This window comes from Diabrotica undecimpunctata, chromosome 11, assembly GCF_040954645.1.
Source record: "Diabrotica undecimpunctata isolate CICGRU chromosome 11, icDiaUnde3, whole genome shotgun sequence".
In the NCBI taxonomy this organism is placed as follows: domain Eukaryota; kingdom Metazoa; phylum Arthropoda; class Insecta; order Coleoptera; family Chrysomelidae; genus Diabrotica; species Diabrotica undecimpunctata.
This window is the reverse complement of record NC_092813.1, coordinates 32,680,956-32,702,502: the sequence shown is the minus strand read 5'-3', so window position 1 is coordinate 32,702,502 and position 21,547 is coordinate 32,680,956.

The following is a 21,547-nucleotide window of genomic DNA, read 5'->3' as shown; positions in this document are numbered from 1 at the left end:
GCACATTTTTCGTCCATTGAATCGACACCTCCCGTTTTTGAATTATAATACTATTATGTGTGATTTTGTTAGTGTCTGTATCCTCAGTGGCTGCGTGATGAGATGATGATACCAAAATTACGGCTTTATTTTTAGGTTGATGTAAGGTTAAATGCTCGAATAAATGAACTTTGATCAAATAAAAGGCAGATATCGAGCACAGTTTTATTAATTAAATCTTGTCCAAGTACTTTCGCTTTAGAGCATCTTCAGGGGCATTTCGTCAATTTTGGCCTATCCAACAATTAAAGAATGTCATAAACATAAAATTGTACATCACACTAACCTACACAAGGACAAACACTTTTTTTCTTAATTGCTAGCATCATTATTATAATTAAAGCTACTGCACCTAATTGTCGCTTCTTTTCATAATCATTATTTACCTGTGTGTTTTTTTTACTCTAATCATAAAACAAACTTCTTTGTTAGGTGATCAATATTAATACAAAATAGGTAGAATGTATGCCTAGAAGACAGTTACAAACACAAACACACATTTTTCATATTAAATCGACTTGCGCAACTAACTAAGATATAACTAACTAAGCATAGTGGCAAGAGGACCTTATAAAGAAATTTTTGCGATTGGCACTGTAGATCTTATAATTTCGGTTAACTTGATTTGTAGAAAATAGACCACATATAACATTTGAGTATTCTCGTTTGAGTAGTTAGGTTTCTGCTGGTAAATGCGGGTTTCCATTTACGGAATGCTCCGCGTGCCTATATGATTCTAGCTTTTACTTCTTAGTCGTATGTAATTTCATTCTTTAGTCAACTTCCCAGATATATAACTAATTAAACTTAAAAACTTATTCCATAGTAGAAGCTGGCATTTTTATTGGTGTTACTAAGTACATTTGATAAACCAAAAATTTTAACTTAATTGCTCGGAAAGCATTTTAAAATAAAATATGAGCCGTTAAAAAGATAAATAAATAACTTTTAATATAACACACGATACCACTTTCTATTTAAGTAAAGATAAAGGCCACCCCTGTTTAGCGTATTTCATTAAAAATAATTATTAACGGCTTAGAGCGTTGTTTATTTTTTTTGCATAAATAAAAAGAAAATCTTGATGGTAGATTTTAGTGGAGTACCATATATATTTTTGTTACAACGTCCATGTGTATTAGTAGTAAAACCCAATAAATTATACGACTTACCATTCAGCAGATAATTTGTGTAATAAACAAATAAGTTACACCTAACCAACTTTCCATTTTCAAATAAAACAATATATCGCTACTTACTTCCATAAAATTAAAGTTCTGTTGCATGTAAAACAAAGTAAGCCCACATATATTATTATGCCGGACAACAATATATTTCTACTACTGCATACCATATTCAGTAAAAAGGTGATAAGTGTCTTTAATACATTTTACGTGTATGACTTATTAAAATTTCTCTTTCATATCGACTAGTAAAAACCTTTAAGTACACCTACTTTATTCTACCTGAAAACGAGTTAAAATTTAGAAATGATTACTAAGCTAAAACCATAAATGATCTTAATGGTGTTAAGTTAAAAGATTATGCTAAAATTAAGCAGACTATTAAATAAAATTGCTTGTCTTCTATATTTGTGACTAGGAAGAAAGTTTTGAAATACTTTGTTAATAGGTATTAATTAGTTACTTGTTGTGCAATATCTTGTGTTTTTTAGATTTCTTTGAAACTGAAGACAGCAGTTCAATTCTTGATGATTCTCAGAACAATAGTCTCAATGATGGAATCCATTTTTGATAGTGACTTTTCAGATGTAGACCCCACATATCAACCCACATATCAGCAGAGGGATCACTCTCTCTAGGAAGTCTATACGAATTACAAACAGCTGACCTTGATAGCCTAAATGATGACAAAGAACCACCCACGAACAATTTAGTTTCAACCAAAATAGCTAGTTGGATATTAAATCTACTGCTTGACAAAGTATGAAAAGACGTACGTCCACTAAAACGTTGGAGAAAAGCTAACTCCAAAGAATGGGTAATAAATGTCGCAAAAAGGAGGCGTGCTAAGGGTTTGCCTTACGAGATAAAAAAAAAGAATAGACCAGCAAAATTGCCAAAACCAGTTAATTGTTCAGAGTGCGTTTACAAAAATGTGCCAGGTATTTCAGCGAAGATTACAGACAAAAACTCTCTCGTGATTATTGGAAGTTAGAATATATATGCCAGAAAAATGTTCTTATTGCACGTATTAAAATTGAGCCACCAAAGAGAGTCGTTACAGTTTGTCGAAGTTTAAAAAAACCACCTGCATTTTCCAAAAAGTGTTACTTTTCTTTAAATGGTATTAAATAATAGATACGGATAAAAGAGGCAAGCATACACTGCCAAATAAAACAAGCAGTGGAACCCGAAAAATCGTGAAGGATCATATTGAGTCTTTTCCATGGGCCTACATTATATTCGCCAAAGTTCAAAGGTAGGTATTTGGACAAAAATTTAAGTATAAAAAAAATTTACCAAATTTATATAAATAAATGACTGTGTGCAGAAGAAACTGGAAGCGAAATTATATATCGAAGAATATTTTCTAACGGCTATAGTTTAAGCTTTTTTGTTCCTAAAAAAGATCAATGTTTAGTTTGTAATAAATATGATAGGTGATATTGTAATTCAACTGACAAATCGGATTTAGAAGACAGTTACAGAGAACATCAGAAAAGAAAAGAAGTATGTAATCTTGAAAAACAAAATAATAAGAAAAGATCTAATGAACAACGAGATTTTGTTTCAATTACTTTCTATCTACAGGCCGTACTACAGATTCCAAGCAGATTGACTGGACAACTATATTATTCTCAAAAATTATGCGTCTACAATTTGTGTATATGGAGACTGTCAACGGGAACTGAACGAGTTAAGTTCTGTGTGTGAAGTGCCGAAATTTTGTCAATATTTTCGGATATAAACAATACTGTTTATGTATATGTCTAAAATTTGAACCATATAGTTGATGGAACACAGTGAATCGTGAAATGATGTTATAACTGACTCAAAGTGAGTTGTACATTAGTTAATTTACTTTATATTATCTTGAAAACATAACCAACAAAGACACTAGTTCTGTCAATTGTAATAAACATTGTTCTGTGATACTAGCATATTAGAATAGTCGCTAACTTCCTGGTTCGTATAGGCAACCAGTTTTACGGCATGCCGTATTCAAAGTTGCCTATAGCAAACACAACCCACAAATATTAGCGACCAAGCTATTATCGCTTCTGACTACAGGGGCGAGATGAAATCTAATATAAGTTCCCCAACGGCAAATAACAGTAATACAACTGAAAGTAATAGCCCTCCAGTTTCATATGTTACTGCTGCCAGATCTATACCTAAAACTACGTACCCAACAAAAGAGCAAGCTATAGTGTTCCATATAACTGATAACAATCTTAAATTATTTGACTACGTCAAATCAATTGGAAATATTATTGGGCCGAAAAACATCAGCTTCGCTTCCAGAATCTCGAACAACCGATTGTGCATTTACCTAAATAATATAGAATGTGTGGACCTATTACTCACAAATAATTCTGTTGTTCGCGTAGGAGACGTAGACCATAATATTAGAAGACTAGTTATACCAGCTAAACGTCTAGTTTTATCAAATACATGTCCATCTATTCCACATGAGCTTATCGAGTCAGCACTCAAAGATTATGGCCTACAGATTGCTTCACCCATCTCGTTCCCAAGGGCAGGAATTCCAGACGACGAATATAACCATATTCTTTCCTTCCGTACACAAGTCTATATAGTTCCACCGAATGATAACTACGAGATCCAAACCTCATTGGTCATTTTATTTGAAGGTAATGCACATCGCATATTTTTGTCCACCGATAAAATGCTCTGTTTTCTATGCAAACAATCTGGACATGTAGCTAACAATTGTCCAAACACAAATGTCCCTTCAGTTTCTACAGAGAATCCATCAACAACTGAAGAAATACCATCCTCACCTGTCCCTCGAATGAAGAGAGCCTTTTCGAATTCAACAGATTTCAACGTAATCAACGTGTCAGAAACACAAAAAGAAATTTCACCTGCAATGCCACCTTCTTATCAAGATACAAACAGAAAACCAATGAAACAAGCTAGGAAGAAGTTAAAAAAAGATTCGTCTGATAGTTCCAAAATCACGGATGCCTTAAAAGAAGCAATAAAAGACTGTTTTAGTAAGTCGTCACAGTCTTTTTTCACCTCTGTAGACAATTTCATAAGTTTTCTTGAAAATAGTTACGGTAGTAGCAATCTATTATCTGAAGCCCAACAGTTTACACATGACATCAATCATTACTCTCTGACATGTATAATGTTTATCCTTTTCTAACAGATAGGTCACTAAAATACAGATTTACACGAATATCAAAAAAACTTAAACAAGATTTTCAGTCTGACACAGCAGACACAGTGAGCATAAATTCCATATAATCAATGGAATCTCCGGATGAGGAATATCTCTCAGATACCTCCCAACATTCCCAAAAATCCTCTTTGTAATAAATTTCAATCTAATTCAATGGAATTGTGATGGGTTTTACCCTAGACTTAAACACCTTCAAAAGTTAATCGTTGATACTACTGCCGACATAGTATGTTTACAAGAAACAAATTTCAAATCTGACCACAAAAGACTTCTAAATGGTTTTGTAGGATATCATTTCTTGAGAACTGACTATCTTAGAGCTAGCGGTGGAACATCCATATTCGTATCCAATGATCTCTACTCCATACATCTTCTCATTTGCACAAACCTAGAAGCTATCGCCGTTAACATTTGGTGTCCAAACAAAATTTCAGTTTGTAGTATTTATATTCCTCCAAATTATAGTTTATCCGAAGCTGATTTAGTGGACCTCATATACCAACTTCCTTCACCTTTCCTTCTTGTTGGAGATTTCAATGCCCACAATACATTGTGGGGTTCTGAAAAAACCTTCGGCCGAAGAAAGACTGTCGAAAATGTATTAAATATTACCGATACTTGTGTGATAAATAATCATTCTAAAACTCATTTTAATATTGCTACTGGTACATTTTCCTCAATAGATTTAAGTTTGTGCCACCCAAAAATATATCCTAACCTCACATGAAAACCAGCTGACTATCTTTATGACAGTAATCATTATCCTATTTTAATATCTGAAATATCTGCAAAACATTTCGACCCCTTTAAAAAATGGAACATTTCTAATGCCAATTGGGATGGCTTTCGATTATATACTGAAAGCAAATTAAATCAGCTGCAGTTATCAGAAGATGCAAATGAAAATATTGGCGCTTTCAATAACTGTATAATCTCCGCTGCTGAAGCAAATATCGGACAAATAGCAATTCGTAAAACAACACCTTGGTGGAATGAAAGATGCTCTCTGGCTTTACAACAAAGTAAGGCAGCATTAAACAAATACCGCAGAGACAGTACTAAAGAAAATTTAATTACCTTAAAAAATCTGAGAGCCAAATCTAAGTATGTAATTAAACAAAGCAAAAAAGACTTTTGGAAAAAACACGTCTCATTCATAAATACTTATACTCCTTCTAGCAAAATTTGGAAAAAAATTAAACACATGACAGGAAAGAAAACGTATTCAAAAATTTCTGCCATACTTACTCAAAACAGCAGAGTCACTTGTAGTCAACAAATTGTTAACATTTTGGGTGAAACTTTTCATAAGAAAGCAACTAATAGACTTACTTCAAATTGGCAGCTTCCCATGTCTACTAATCTAAACTCCAGTTTATCTGATAGCAGAAAATCCGATCAAATTTTTCTAAATATGCCGTTTACATTACAAGAATTATCAGACACATTGTTCTGTTGCAAAAATTCAGCTGCAGGTCCAGATAACATTCCTTTTATCTTTATTAAAAATCTTTCAAGGCCTAGCCTAGCTAAACTGCTGGAAATTTACAATTTAATATGGACCAAAAAATCATTTCCAAATTTGTGGCAAATATCCATAATAATTCCTGTTAAAAAACAAGGCAAACCTTCAACTGATCTAAATTCCTACAGACCAATTTCTCTTACATGTACAATGTGCAAACTTATGGAGAAAATGATCAATAAAAGACTCCTGTGGTTTCTAGAAAAATATAAAATAATAAATTTGGCATAATCAGGTTTTAGATCACACCGAAGTACAGCAGACAATCTAGCAATCCTCCAAACATCAATCATTAACGTCTTTCAATGCAAACAAGACCTAATAGCTGTTTCGTTTGATATCGAAAAAGCATTCGATACTCTGTATACGCCTCTTGTTATAGCTAAACTCGAGGAGTACGGTATATCTGGAAATATATCTTCATTTATTAATCAATTTCTAACAAATAGAACCTTTAACGTAAGAGAAAATGGCAAAATCTCTAGGACTTTCAAACAAACTGATGGCGTTCCCCAAGGGTCGGTATTGAGTCCTACACTCCTTATTCTTGTTTTAAGCGATATATGTAATAAAATTGAGGTTCCGGTCAAGTTTGCACTCTACGCAGATGATTTAATAATTTTCTGCCGAGGCAAAGAAACTGTTGCCACTTGCAAACTACTTCAGAATGCTACTGACCAATTGCTTGAATGGACTTCAGTACGTGGATTTAACTTTTCTGTTGCAAAGACAAAAATCATTAAGTTTTCTCGCAGGACAGCCAGTACTATAATTCCTAAAATTACCATAAATGGTACTTGTCCACCTACAGTAAAGAGTATGCGGATTTTAGGACTCACATTCGTCAGTAAACTTAATTGGAAATGCCATTTAAAAGATCTCAAAATTAAGTGCATGACAAATCTTATCTTATTAAAAACTCTGTCTAATCATCATTGGGGTGCGGACGAAGACTCCTTGCTTCAGATATATAGATGTCTTATTCGTTCTAAAATAGACTACTGCAGTTTCATTTATATGTCAGCTAGCCCATCAGATTTAAAACTTCTTAATTCTGTACACAACACTGCACTCCGAATATGCCTTGGAGCCTTTAGGTCGAGCCCTGCAAAGAGTTTATACAGAGAAGCTAATGAACTTCCCCTCTGGCTACGTCGCCGGCAACTCCTTTTAAAATATTCGTCTCGAATCCCAGCTAATACCGAAAACCCAGCTTATAAATTATTAAGTAATGAACTTTTAAACTCTCCTTCTCCTATTAAACTTCAGTATATGCCACAGTATCTCTCACCACATCTGAATAATATCGATCTTTCAGTCACAACTCCAATATTAATATCACCTAAACCTCCCTGGAATAAATCGATAGCAGATTTTAATCTCTCGTTAACTAATTATGATAAGCATCAGAAAAATCCACAATTTCTAAGGCAAACCTTTAAAGAATTAATTGCTAACAACAGATTTGACTGAATTTTATACACAGATGCTTCTAAGAGTCCTACAGCTGTTGGATGTGCTGTAACTTCAAACACCGATTTAATCACATCTTGTAATCTTCCGCTCTTCTGCTGCATACATACTGCTGAATTATTCTCTATTCTCCAAGCTACAAACTTATTATCTCCAAAATATAAAAAAGTAGCAATATGTACAGACTCTTTAGCGTCTATCTATTCTCTCAAAAGTATGTACACGGTACATCCTTTGGTTCAAACTATTCAAAACTCTTTCGATAGTTTAATCTCAATAGGAGTATCCATAACCATGATCTGGATTCCGTCTCATGTAGGAAACCCAGGTAACGAACTAGCCGACCTCTTTGCAAAACAAGCCTCGTCTTCTAATATGGAGACTGAAAACATACAACTTCATACAGATTTACAGTCGCATTTTAAAAATATCATCCAAATGTCTTGGCAAGATCTCTGGAATAAAATCCCTTCCAAGCTTCGTGACATCCATCCCAGCGTTAAAAAGCTTGAGTTTTCTTCCATGACACGAAAAAACAAAATCTTAATTCGCCAACTTAGAATCGGCCATACAAGACTAAATCATAAACATTTAATGACTTCCCAAGATCCACCTACATGCACACACTGTGGTAATATTCTATCTGTTAAACATATTCTCGTAGACTGTCCCCACTTTAACAACGAAAGAAAAAATAATCTTTTGGGTCAAAACCTACAAAATATTCTCAGTTCGCCAGATCAATTCCAAAACCTTATTAATTTCCTCTATGAAACCAAGCTTTACCAGGATATTTAGAAGAAGAAACGTAGTTTAGAATTTGATAATTAATAATTGTACCAATATTTAATGTATTTCTTTATTAATTGTAATGTTACTGTATATTCTTGTAATGTAATGTAATAGAATTGTACCTGTGTCAGTGTCGAGATGCCGAGACACGTAAAGCTAAATAAAAAGAAAAAATTGTGTATATGAAGCCGCATTACCAAATGCAGCTTGCTGTTTTGCCTGGTCAGAAATTAACGGTAGACGAGGAAGTTCTGAAATAGGATGATTATACTTCACTACTTTTCAAAATGTGTTCCAGTATGTAAGTGAAATAAATTTATTTTCTGATACCTGCTGAGGACAGAATCGTAATCAGCATATTGCAGCCTTACTATTATGGGATGTTCAAAACATAGACCATTTAAATATTATTAAGAGTCTGGACATTCCTATATGGAAGTTGACTCTATGCATAGTAGTATCGAAACCACTAAAAAACACAGATCTATCTATAGGATGCCATATTACTGGTCTATTTTTTTAAATGCAAAAGGAACTAAAAATATCAAGGTTGATGATAAAAAAGTATGTATAGAACCATACAAATGTAAATAATTTAAATACTACGACTTTTATGATTTAAAAAATTTGTCACACACTTTAATTAAAAACCGGTCAAAAGACCAAAAGGGTGAAAAAATAATGTGGTTGAAGATAAAAAGAATGAGATTCGTGAAAGGAGAGACAAACAGAATCTATTTTAATTATGACATGTCAACAAGCTTCAATTATTTCTTTACTGATACTGCACGGCAGTCAACAAGAAAAAAGCACGCCAAGTTATCAACTAATACAAGCAATCTTGAAGAACTTAAGTGACTTTATGATGCACATTTGCCAATTAGCATAGCAAAAAAGAGAGATTTGGTACAGCTATGTGATAAGGGCATAACGTTGTTTAATCTTTAGTGTAAGGAATAGACGTGTGTAAATTCTGCTCCATAATAATTTTAATTTTTGGTTATTGTTAGTCGATAATTTTGCTGATTTTGCGTGCAGTGTGTAATAGAAGAATAAAAGTGTTAATGGTAATTATAGCAAAGACATTGGAAGAGAGGTAAGTGCATAACCTCGATAAATTTAGGAAGGCGAAGGAAATTTTATTTACTCTCAACATAAAAAAACTAAAAACAAAACCGGCCCAGGTAATTAACGCTATATCAGGTTTAAAAGCTAGAGGTGGGCGTTGCCACATCAAACCGTTCCAAAGTAACTGACAATTATTTTAATTGAAAATTAATTTATTCAGGAAGAAAACGTGAAAATAAATTACTACAAGGTACTGCTTGAGAGAACCATCTTCCTTCGACGCGTTGAGTGGGGAGGTTGGCTCTATCGCGAGTAGTAGCAGTAGAAATATGGATTCAGATGATACTACATCCGATGACAATCGGAAAAGAAATAGAGAAGAAGAGGAACTGTTATTTGGTCCCTGTAAAAAAGTACAAAGAAGTCCAGTTAAAAGTCACAAAGATGATAACAAAATAGATCAAATACTAAATATGATAAAAAATTTAACAATAGAGTTACAAGAATTAAAAACTGATATAAAAGAAGTAAAAACGTAACAAAAACAATACAGAGAAGAAATGAGGGAACTCACAACTGAACTAGCAGAACTAAAACAAGAGAATAGTGAAATCTGTAAAGAAAATGAATAATTCAAAAAGGATCTGAATGAGACAAAAGGACGCCTTGAAAGTCTGGATAGAATAAGAAAAGAAAATAATGTGATAATACAGGGAATGACAATAGAAACTGGAGATAGAAGAATACTAAAAGAAGTAATAGGAAATTTTATGACAAAAGAGCTAAATATTACCGTAAATATAGAAGAAGCAGTGAAACTAGGAGATAAAACATGTTTGTCAGACTACCAAACAAAGAAGAAATAACAAAAATTATGGAAAACAAAAGTAAACTTAAAGAAGTGAAACAAGAAAAAATATATATAAACAATGATCTAACGACAGAGAAATTACAAATACAGAAGGAAATACGAAGAATAGCAAAAGATGAAATAAAGAAAGGTAAACGTGTCCAAATTAAAGCCAACAAACTTATAATAGATGGTCTAGAAAGGAGATGGAATAGAAACACCAACCAGCTGGAGGACCACCATGGAGGTGGTTCAAAAAACTAGCAAGGGATGAGACGATGCATTATTCGTTAACGGACGAGGCAAAGAAACAGAAAATGACTGCAGATAAACCCGGGTACAACAAAAGTGAAATAAAGAAAGATAGACAAGAAAACAAAAATAAAAGACGAAGACAACAGAACAAAAAAAAAAATAAAGAGTTGAAAATAAGCACATGGAACATAAGAACTATGGTAGCTCCAGGAAAAATGCTAGAAATGGGAAAAGAACTCAAAAAGTATAAAATAGATATTGCAGCACTGCAAGAATTACGCTCGGAGGGACAGGGACAGATTGATAAACAAGATGAAAAAGACAGTCAAGATTTCATTTCACGTACAAATCGTCTATGTATCTGTTTATACGTATTTCACTTTAATAAAGCTCATCAGAACAGCTATTCATAGGCGTTCTCAACGTGAAAAATAAATCTTTTCTGTCTTTAAGAAGCAACAATAAAATGGCTTCGAAACGGACGCAATAGCGACATCTGATATTAAATCCGTAAAATAGTTTCGAAACACAATTCAGATAACTGCCTTAATCTGAGCCTTCTAAAAATTGCAAGGCATAGCCAGACGTTGATAAAGATGTTAATAGAGACATGGGGAATCTAAAATTTGCATTCCACGACATGTCTCCTCAACTAAGCAGAAATCGTTAGCGAATTGGTTTCTTGTACTCATACAGAGTAGATCCGAATAAAATGAAAAATACAGTCGATTTCTGCTTAGTTGAGGAGACATATCGTGGAATGCAAATTTTAGATACCCCATGTCTATTAACATCTTTATCAACGTCTGGCTATGCCTTGCAATTTTTAGAAGGCCTAGATTAAGGCAGTTATCTAAATTGTGTTTCAAAACTATTTTATGGATTTAATATCAGATGTCGCTATTGCGTCCGTTTCGAAGCCATTTTATTGTTGTTTCTTAAAGACAGAAAAGATTTATTTTTCACGTTGAGAACACCTATGAATATCTGTTCTGATGAGCTTTATTAAAGCGAAATACGTATAAACAGATACATAGACGATTTGTACGTGAAATGAAATCTTGACTGTCTTTTTCATTTTATTCGGAACTACTCTGTATGAGTACAAGAAACCAATTCGCTAACGATTTCTGCTTAGTTGAGGAGACATGTCGTGGAATGCAAATTTTAGATTCCCCATGTCTCTATTAACATCTTTATCAACGTCTGGCTATGCCTTGCAATTTTTAGAAGGCTCAGATTGAGGTAGTTATCTGAATTGTGTTTCGAAACTATTTTACGGATTTGATAAACTAGACTTTACAATGTTATATTCAGGAGAAAAGAAGAAAGGGCAAAAAGGCGTGGGATATATCAGTCTTGAATTTATACGCCCCCACAGAAACTAGCAATGCAAACGAAAAAGAAATCTTTTATGATAGGGTCGAAGAGGAGATAGAAAAAATACCCAAAGAAGATGTCATATTTGTACTAGGAGACCTCAACGCCCAGATTGGAAAAGAGGACTTTTTACAACAAATTGCAGGAAAGCATACAATACACGAAAACACGAATGATAATGGGCAAAGACTATGTAACCTAGCAACAAGAACAAATTTGTTAATAAGCTTAACAAAATTTGAACACCCTAAAATACATAAGGTAACATGGAGGTCACCAGATCAGAAAACATATAGTCAAATTGATCACATAATGATTAATAAACGAAAACGATCGTCAATAAAAGATGTAAGAACGTTCAGACGTGCGTGTGCAGATTCAGACCACTCCATGGTCACAGCCACTATAAGACAAAAAGTTAAAATTGAAAAAAAAAACCAACATAAAAAGTGGAATGTCAATAAAATGAGTAATGAAGAAGTAAGAAAAAAATATGAAGAGGCAGTAACAGTTCAAATAAAAGAGAAATATAAAGCAGAAGATATAAACACAGAATGGGAGACGATCAAAAAATTAATAGAAGAAGGTGCAAATATGCAGATAGGTAAAAGTCAGGATAAAACAAAAAACGGATGGTATAACCAAGAATGTAGAGAAATAACAGGAAAAAAAGTGCAAGCCAAAAATAAATGGCTAAGAACAGATAAAGAGGAAGACAGAGAAGAATATGAAAAATTAAGAAGGAATGCTAAGAAAGTGATAAGGCAAAATAAAAGAAGATGGGTAGACAAAAAAATGCAGGAAATAGAGCAGAAAAGAACAAACAGAAATACGAAAAGTTTTTACAAAAATATTAAAGAACAAAACAAAAAATACAAGGGCAAAACAAACGGAATAAAAAATACAGAGGGAATAGTGATAATTGAGGACCAAGAATACAAGCAAGTATGGAGAGATTACTACAGAGAGCTCTTGACGAAGAAAACAACAGAAGAAGAAATGCATAACGAGGAGGAAACGGTGCACGAAGAAGAAGCAGATGAAGTAGATGAAGTAGACATCGAAATTTCAAAAGAACCAACATTAGAGGAATTGGATGAAGTAATACAGAGAAGCAAAAATGGAAAAGCCCCTGGTAAAGATGGAATTAATATGGAACTAATAAAATACGGGGTAAGTGAACTAAGGGGAAAAATACTGGCACTATTGAAAAATATATGGAAAGAAGAGAAAATGCCAGGGGACTGGGAGGTAGGGCAGATCATAACAGTACATAAAAAGGGAGACCAACAAATCTGTGAAAATTATAGAGGAATAACGTTACTAAATACAACATATAAAACATTGACATCAATAATAAAAAAGAGGTTATCAAAGATCACAAAGAAGACAGTAGGACAGTACCAATGTGGATTCGCAGAAAGAAGATCTACAATAGATGCAATACACACAATAAAACAAATAATGGAAAAAGCAAACAAGTATAAATTAGAATTGGAAATGTTATTCATAGACTTCAAACAGGCATTTGATTCAATTAAAAGGAACGGATTAATGATAGCATTTAAAAAATTAAAAATTCCACATAAACTCAGAAAATTAATAGAAATGACAATGAGAACTACAAAAATAAGCATAAAGACACAAAGAGGAGAGGCAGAGAAATTCATTATAAATAAAGGGATGAAACAAGGAGATGCCTTATCAACAACGCTATTTAATCTTGCATTAGAATATGTACTACGAAACATAAATAAAGGAAATCTCAGAACAAGACGTGGTCAAATAATTGCATATGCAGACGATATTGCTATTATTGTAAAGAACAGAAAAATAATGAAAGAAATGCTAGAAGAAATAAGAGAGAAAGGGGAGGTAATGGGGCTAAGATTAAATAAAGAAAAGACAAAAATATTAAGATTAGGGAAAAAACCAATGAAAGAAAAAATCAAAATAGGAACTTCTGAGTTTGAAGAAGTAGAATACTTCAAATATCTAGGAGTTACAATAAGTAAATCCGGAGAAAGGAAATCCGAAATAAAAGAAAAAATATTAGCAGCAAATTAAGCTTATTTTGCAAACAAAAGATTACTTAAAAGCAAAGCACTGACTAAAAAAAGTAAGATAAGCATTTATAACACCATAATTAGGCCAATATTATTATATGCAGGAGAAACAATGACGATGGTTAAAAAAGATGAAGAAGACTTAAGAGATTAAAGATTATGAGAACCATACTAGGACCAATCAGAACAGAGCAAATTGAATATAGAAGCAGAACAAATGCAGAAATTAAGGAAGAACTTAAGGAAGACATCGTAACTAAAATAGAGCAATGCAGAGTTAGATGGTTAGGTCACATTTGGAGAGCAAGCGATGAGGCAGTGACATACGCAATGATAGAATGAAATCCAGGAGAAAGAAAGAGAAAGGGAAGACCGAGATCAAAGTGGATGGAAAAAGTTGAAGAAGACCTCCAAAGGGCAGGAGTCAGAGAATGGAGAGGAAGAACTAGAGACAGGGAAAAAATGGAGAGATATTGTCAAGAAGATAAGATAAACAAAAAAGACTGATCCACTTAAGAAATAGGATCTAGAAAGCATTTGCGGTTTAACCCCACACTGGGGTGTATAGCCATTATATATATATATATATATATATATATATATATATATATATATATATATATATATATATATATATATATACACATATATATATATATATGTATATATATATATATATATATATATATATATATATATATATATATATATATATACATCTAGCGGTTAATTTAAGCTCCGTTCTAAAACGGTATTATACTAACTCCAGTAGAATATACACCGTGTATTTTATTATCTGAGTAGCGCTTTATGTAGACTCCGACCAACACGTAGGATTAAGTGGACTCCACAAAAGGATAAACCATTTTTGGGATCCGTATTTACGATATTGCATATACTTCTAAACTCCTGCGATGTTGCCAATAATTGTATTAGTAGTAGATTTTCAAATCTTACAGCAGGTACATTCTGGAACTTGAAATTTATTTAAATATCCATCAATTTAATCATGGAGGAATTTGAGGACTATTTGACTAATTTATGTAGTTAAATATAAATTGTTAACCAACATATACCTTTATTTTACTTTTTAGTTTTAATAAGCAAGGCGGTAATTTATATTACTTGCTTTATATATTTCCAAACATAAGAAAGTGTGTATTATAAACATTTAGTACATAAATGTACGTATATCAAATAGAGTAATCGTGTAACAGTTTCTGAAATTAGAAGCCCCTTCGGTAAGATTCTAAAGTTTGTTACCACAAAAAATCTACTAGCATGCACAGAGATGAGAGAGACCTACACAGAAGAAGATCTATTTTTAGCGAATGACAGGGCCATCTATGTAGCCAACCATTGGAAATACAAAATTTAAAGCTGTTGGTGTTCCGGACACGGAAAGTAAAGTAAGTATAAAAAGAGGTAAAAGTAAAATGAAAAGAAAAATAAAACACTTATATAATATGTAGACCTAAAAGTGCGCCGGAGGGTTTGAAATAAGAATTTACCTAAGGAATGAAATGAGAATTTACCTAATATAAAACAGATCTGAAAGAGAACAAAAAACAGATCAAAGAATTAATACAGATTAAGTACATCCTTAAGTAACATATCTCAAATCCGCCTGCAGTTTTGTTGGGTAGATCGAGTAGCTCGACAGAACTGTTGCCGGTCCCAAGCCCAAATAAAGGAGGAGGGGGTCTACAGCCCGTTTAGCACTCTACTGATAGACTTTAAAACCATACAGCTCATATAAACAGAATTATGCCTCGGGACAGGAATTATTTCATTACGACGACTAACGGGAGAAAGAGGACAACGAATTTGTGGTAAACGAGAAATACACTTCGCATCGGTGCTTTGAACGTAAAGTCTCTACAAGAGAGCAGAAAATTACAAACGAGCTTGTAGAAAAAAAATATAGACATGTGTGCGCTAAAAGATACAAAGAAAAACGGAAAAGGGTCAAATTATTATAGATGACCATCTCATGATTTACAGTGGTGTTGCCAAAGAAACCAGAGCCAAAGAAGGAGTCGCTCTATTAGTACACAAAAATTTTTTACACCAAGTATAAAAATAGTAAGTGTAAAAATTAAACTGGATGTCAAACCTCTGAATGTGATAGCAATTCATGCACTAGAGAACAACAAAGATACCACCACAAGGGAAAACTTCTACGAACACCTTCAGACTGTAATAAACGAGACCCCAAATGATAAATATATAATCATTATGGGTGATTTTAACGGCCGTGTTGGCAATGATTTAGTTCCAGGGATAAAACAGCGATATAACGAAAGTATCAGAAATGAAAACGGAAACCTTCTAACGGACCTCTGCAGCAAAAACCAGATACGTAATAATAATACATTTTTCCCTCACAAAGAACAATACAAATACATTTTTGAAAACAGTAGAGGACAAAAATCTATTATAGACTATATTCTGTTGAATAGAGAGCACTAACATCAGCAGAAATAGAAAGCGATCACAAATTGGTATTGTGCCGAATGAAAACACGTATATGTAATAACAAAACACCGAAATACACCACAAAGATAAAAGTCGAAAGCTTACAGGATGACTCAACAAGATACCTATTCCAGAAAATAAGAACCGAAAAAAACAGAAAAACATATATCACAGAAAGTGATGGAGTCGAAGAAAGCTGGGCAAAAGTTAAGTCTAATATCTTAGCCTCGGCCAAGAAAGTTCTTGGTAAAAGAAATATAAATAAAGTGAAGGAAAAATGTAAAGAAAACAAAAAAGCTTACCTGAAATACATGTCAACCAAAACACAATAGGCATAACATAATTACAAGACAATTAGAAACGAAACACATGCACTTATAAGAAAAATAAAAAATGGTCACCGGGAACGTTTTTCGAAAGAAATGGAATATAATTTTTCTCGTCTGCAAAAGGAAATATAGCGCTTCATCAGACGTCAAAGAACGGAGGTAAAGTAACTAATAGAACTAAAATACATAGAAAATGATACGTGGATTGACTACCTAAAGAAGCTATATACAGGAGAAAAACAAACGACGCTAGAACCGGAAACATCAGAAATTACAACATACATATAAAGAACTTAATATAAATGTACAGGAAGTTCGGAAAATACTTGAAAACCTGAGGAACAGAAAAGCAGCAGGTAAAGACGGGATACCAAACGAATACTGAAATATTGTGGAGCAGCAATGACAGAAAAATTAACAACATTAATTAATAAAATTATAAAACACAATAAAATGCCGGAAGAATGGAGAAGGAGCGAACTAACTCTACTATTTAAAAAAGGAGATAAAAACAGACAAAAAGCTACAGAGGTATAAACTTGTTAAATACTACGCTAAAACTTACAACTAAAATTTTACAAGTGCTAATTAATCACAATATAAGTTTAGCAGATGAACAACCGGGTTTTTTTAGTGGTAGATCATGTACAGATGCAAAATTCGTGATAAAGCAAATTACTGAGAAATCACTGAAGTATAATAGACCAGCATTCCTGTGTCTGATTGACCTAAAGAAAGCGTTTTACAGAGTAAGACTGGAAGATGTAATCCATCTACTGTATAATAGAGAAGCTCCCCTAAATATTATAAAAACTATCGAAAACAGCGACCAAAACAACAAAATTGAAGTCAGAATATAGGGACAACTTACAGAATCTATAGAAATAGGCAGCAGAAGAAGACAAGGGGATTCGTTGAGATTGAGCCCCATGATCATAAATTTGATCATGGATCAAATCATCAAAAGCGTTAACAAACGAAGAGGATACAGAATGGGAAACAAAGAAATTAAAATACTCCGTTACGCAGATGACGCAATATTAATAGCCCAAGATGAAGATAGTTTGCAAAGACTGGTCCACAAATTTAACATGAGAGCAAAAGAATTTAATATGACAATCTCATCTCAGAAAACTAAAACAATAGTAGTCAGCAAAGGACCACAGATGTAAAATAGAAATTGATGGCATTAGCAGAAACAAGACCCGACACAGCCACAACGCAAAGAATAATGGACGCGGCAGAGATGAGAGTACTGAGAAGAATTACAGGAAATACTCTGAGAAATCGAAAAGAAAATGTAAGGTATAGTGTATAAATGAATGGATACAAAATAGAAAAAAAGAATGGAATTACCACATAGGTAATGAAAATAAAATACCTGGCATTATGAATTAATTTTTTTTTTTTTTTTTTTTATTTTAAATTAAAGTGTCTCGGCAACTATGGGCCATTGACACTGGTACAAGTTTATTACAATATGTTTATGTTTACATACATATACAATCTGTTTATATACAAGTTAGGATACATTAATAACATCTTAATATAATTACACTAAGTAGTAAAGGTGACAGTCTTTTAGGAAACGAATTATGGCACTGTACATGTTTGTAGAACCAAGTAGATCACTTAAATTATTTTGAAAGTTATTGTAGTCTCTTTGAGGTTTGTAGTGGACGCATTCTAGTAATATGTGCTGGACTGTTAAGGACTCATTACAATGTTCACAGCGAGGATGGTTTTCAGACGACATCAGATATCCATGAGTAAGACGAGTGTGACCTATTCTGAGCCTTCTGATAATAATATTGTCTTTTCTGCTCATTTGAGGCATGGTGATGGAGGTAACAGTTGGTTGGATTGTGCGTAGTTTTGTATTTTGCGCGTTCCAGTGTGTTTGCCAAGTGCTTAGTACGTTTTTCTTGATACTGGCCTTAAGGTCTTGGTGAAGTTGGATGTTTTCCATATTTTCTAAGGAGCAGGCCAGTTTTGCTGCATGATCAGCGTTCTCATTTCCATTGATACCAACATGGGATGGTATCCAGATGATAGTTACTGAAACACCATTCTTTGATTGCTCTTGGTAGATACTGTGGATGCACTGTACAATGGGATGTATGGAGTATATATTTCTGATTGAGTCAATGGCGGAGAGAGAATCAGTGCATATTGCTAATGATTTCTCATTAGTGATGGGCGAGTCTAGTGCCTTGAGTATTCCATACAGTTCGGCTGTGTGTATACTGCATCTGGGAGAAAGCCGATATGATGCTACTGTTGTATTTGAGGTACTGATAGCACAACCGACGGCCTGTTCTTCTTTGGAGGCATCTGTGTAGAGAATTTTGTCATAACGCTGAGTCTGTATAAGTTCCTTGAATGCTTGCACCAAGAGAGTTCTGGGCGTTTCTGCTTTTTCGTATCGGTTCAAGCTGGTAAGGACAGTAGGTAGCTTTTTGGTCCACGGGGGAATTCTGGACGTAGTAAACGGAGTTGTGAGTTTTAGATCTGTGTCTTTTAGCAAAGTTTTTAAAATTTGTGAGAGAGAATGTGCTCGAGGGTGACTATTATCTGGAACAGAGTGGGGAGTATTAATTAGTTTAATTACTGGGTTTTTTGGATTAGCAGAAATTCTAGAGAAGTAAGACAGAAGTAAACGTTGCCGTCTTATAAAAAGTGGAGGTTCTGAGGATTCGATATAAAGACTTTCAGAAGGACTTGATTTAAAGGCGCCGAGGCTAATGCGTAAAGAAGTGTTGTGAATTGCATTCAGACTTTTAAGGTGAGTATCGGAAGCAGATATGTAAAGAATGCTTTCGTAATCCAACCTAGAGCGGATCAATGTTCTGTAAATTCTTAAGAGGACTTTCTCTTCTGCCCCCCATTGATGATGAGCTAGAGTTTTTAAGATGTTGATTCTATTTAGGCAGTTTATTTTTGTATTCTGTATTTGATCTCTCCATGTGAGTCTTTTATCGAATATTACTCCTAGGAATTTGTGTTTATCAACAACTTGAAGACGAGAGCCATTTAGGTGAAGTAGAGAAGGGTGAGTGTGATGTCTTCTAGAGAAGTTTATGACTTTAGATTTTCCAGATGAAAATTTGACTCCAATTTTAGTGGACCAGTTATGAAGATTGTAAAGAGTGTTTTGTAGTAAAGAGCATGTGCTCCTTGTAACTTTACCTTGGCAATAGAGAACAAGATCATCTGCGTATATTGAGTATTTTATTGGAGGGAGAACAAGAGAGTTTATATCGTTGATGCTAAGAAGGAATAGTGTTGGACTGAGAACTGAGCCTTGGGGTACTCCATTTTGTGAGATATGTGATGTAGATGTTTTCCCGTTTGTAACTACTTTGAATGATCTCTCTTGTAGGAAATTGGTTATAAAGGTGATAATATTACCCGTTAAATTGAGTTGCTCAAGTTTTCTAATGATAACAGCTCTGTTTATTGTATCAAAGGCACTTTCTAAGTCTAAGGCAACTGTGATGACTTCATTCTTATTTGATATAGCTTGGGTTATTTCTGTTTGGAGAAGTACCAGGTTATCCATCGTACTTCGATTGGGTCTGAATCCCGACTGTGCTGCATCTATAAGATTATTTTCTTCAAGAAACCAAAGCAAACGTTTATTTATCATCTTTTCTAGTAGTTTGCACATTGTGCATGTTAGTGAAATTGGCCTGTAGGCACTGGCAAAGTTAGAAGATGAGTCATTTTTCTTGATCGGTATGATAAGCGACTGTCTCCAAAGACTCGGAAAGCTTTGGCTGAACCATATCTTATTGTAGAGCGCAAGTAGCTTAAGGAGGGTTCCTGCCTGAAGATGTTTGAGAAAGATAGACGGGATGTCATCAGGACCTGCAGATGAGTTTTTCATTGATGAAATTGCCAACTTTAACTCTACTTCTGTGAAGGCGAGGTTTATTGGATTGGTTTGGATAGGGTTAGGTGATGAGTCGTTTGTGGGGTACGAAATGGAGAGTTCAGACTTAGTTTTGTTTTGAAAGTATTTGGCTAGCGTTTCGGTTATTTGGTTATCATTTGTAATGATATTATCTCCATCTGTTATTTCGGATATTTTACGATATGTTTTTAAACCTCTCATTTGTTTAATTTTTGTCCACACTTGAGAGGGAGGGGTATCTGAAGTTATGCTGTTAACGAATTTTTTCCAGGATTCTTTTTTGCTTTCCTTCAGAATTCGTTTGGATTTTGCACGCATTTTCTTAAAATGAATAAGATCTTCGATGCTACGAGTTTTGCGATATCTATTAAGGGCCTTTTTGTATTCTTTTATTGCGAGTTTACAGGAGTCGTTCCACCATGGGACGGCCTTTCTTGAGGGATTTATGGTGCATTTACCTATACATTGGTTGGCCGCAGTTAGAATGCAATTTGTAAATTGCTCTACGGCAGCCTCGAAATAATTTGGTTTGAAAGGTCTTCAAGAGTGTCACTGAATAACCTCCAATTTGCCTGGGCAATTTTCCATTTATTTATGACTTCCGCATTTTCGATTATATGACTAGAGATTAAAATGGGGTAGTGATTGCTATCATATAAGCTATCTAGTGTTTGCCACTGAAGCAGAGGAGCGGTTCCAGGATCGCAAAAGCTTAGATCTATGCAAGAAGAGGTTCCAGACTGGATGTGGAAATATGTCGGGCTACCTGTATTCAAGAGGTTAATGTTAGAGTTGCTTATGATATCTTCGATATGTTTACCTCTTCCAAAGGTGCGTTGGGAACCCCATGTTGTGCTGTGAGCGTTAAAGTCCCCAACTAGGATGAAAGGGTTTGGCAGTTGTTTTATGAGGTCGCTTAATTCTGAGCTAAATAAGTTGTAGTTTGGAGGAATGTATATAGAACAAATAACTATCTTGTTG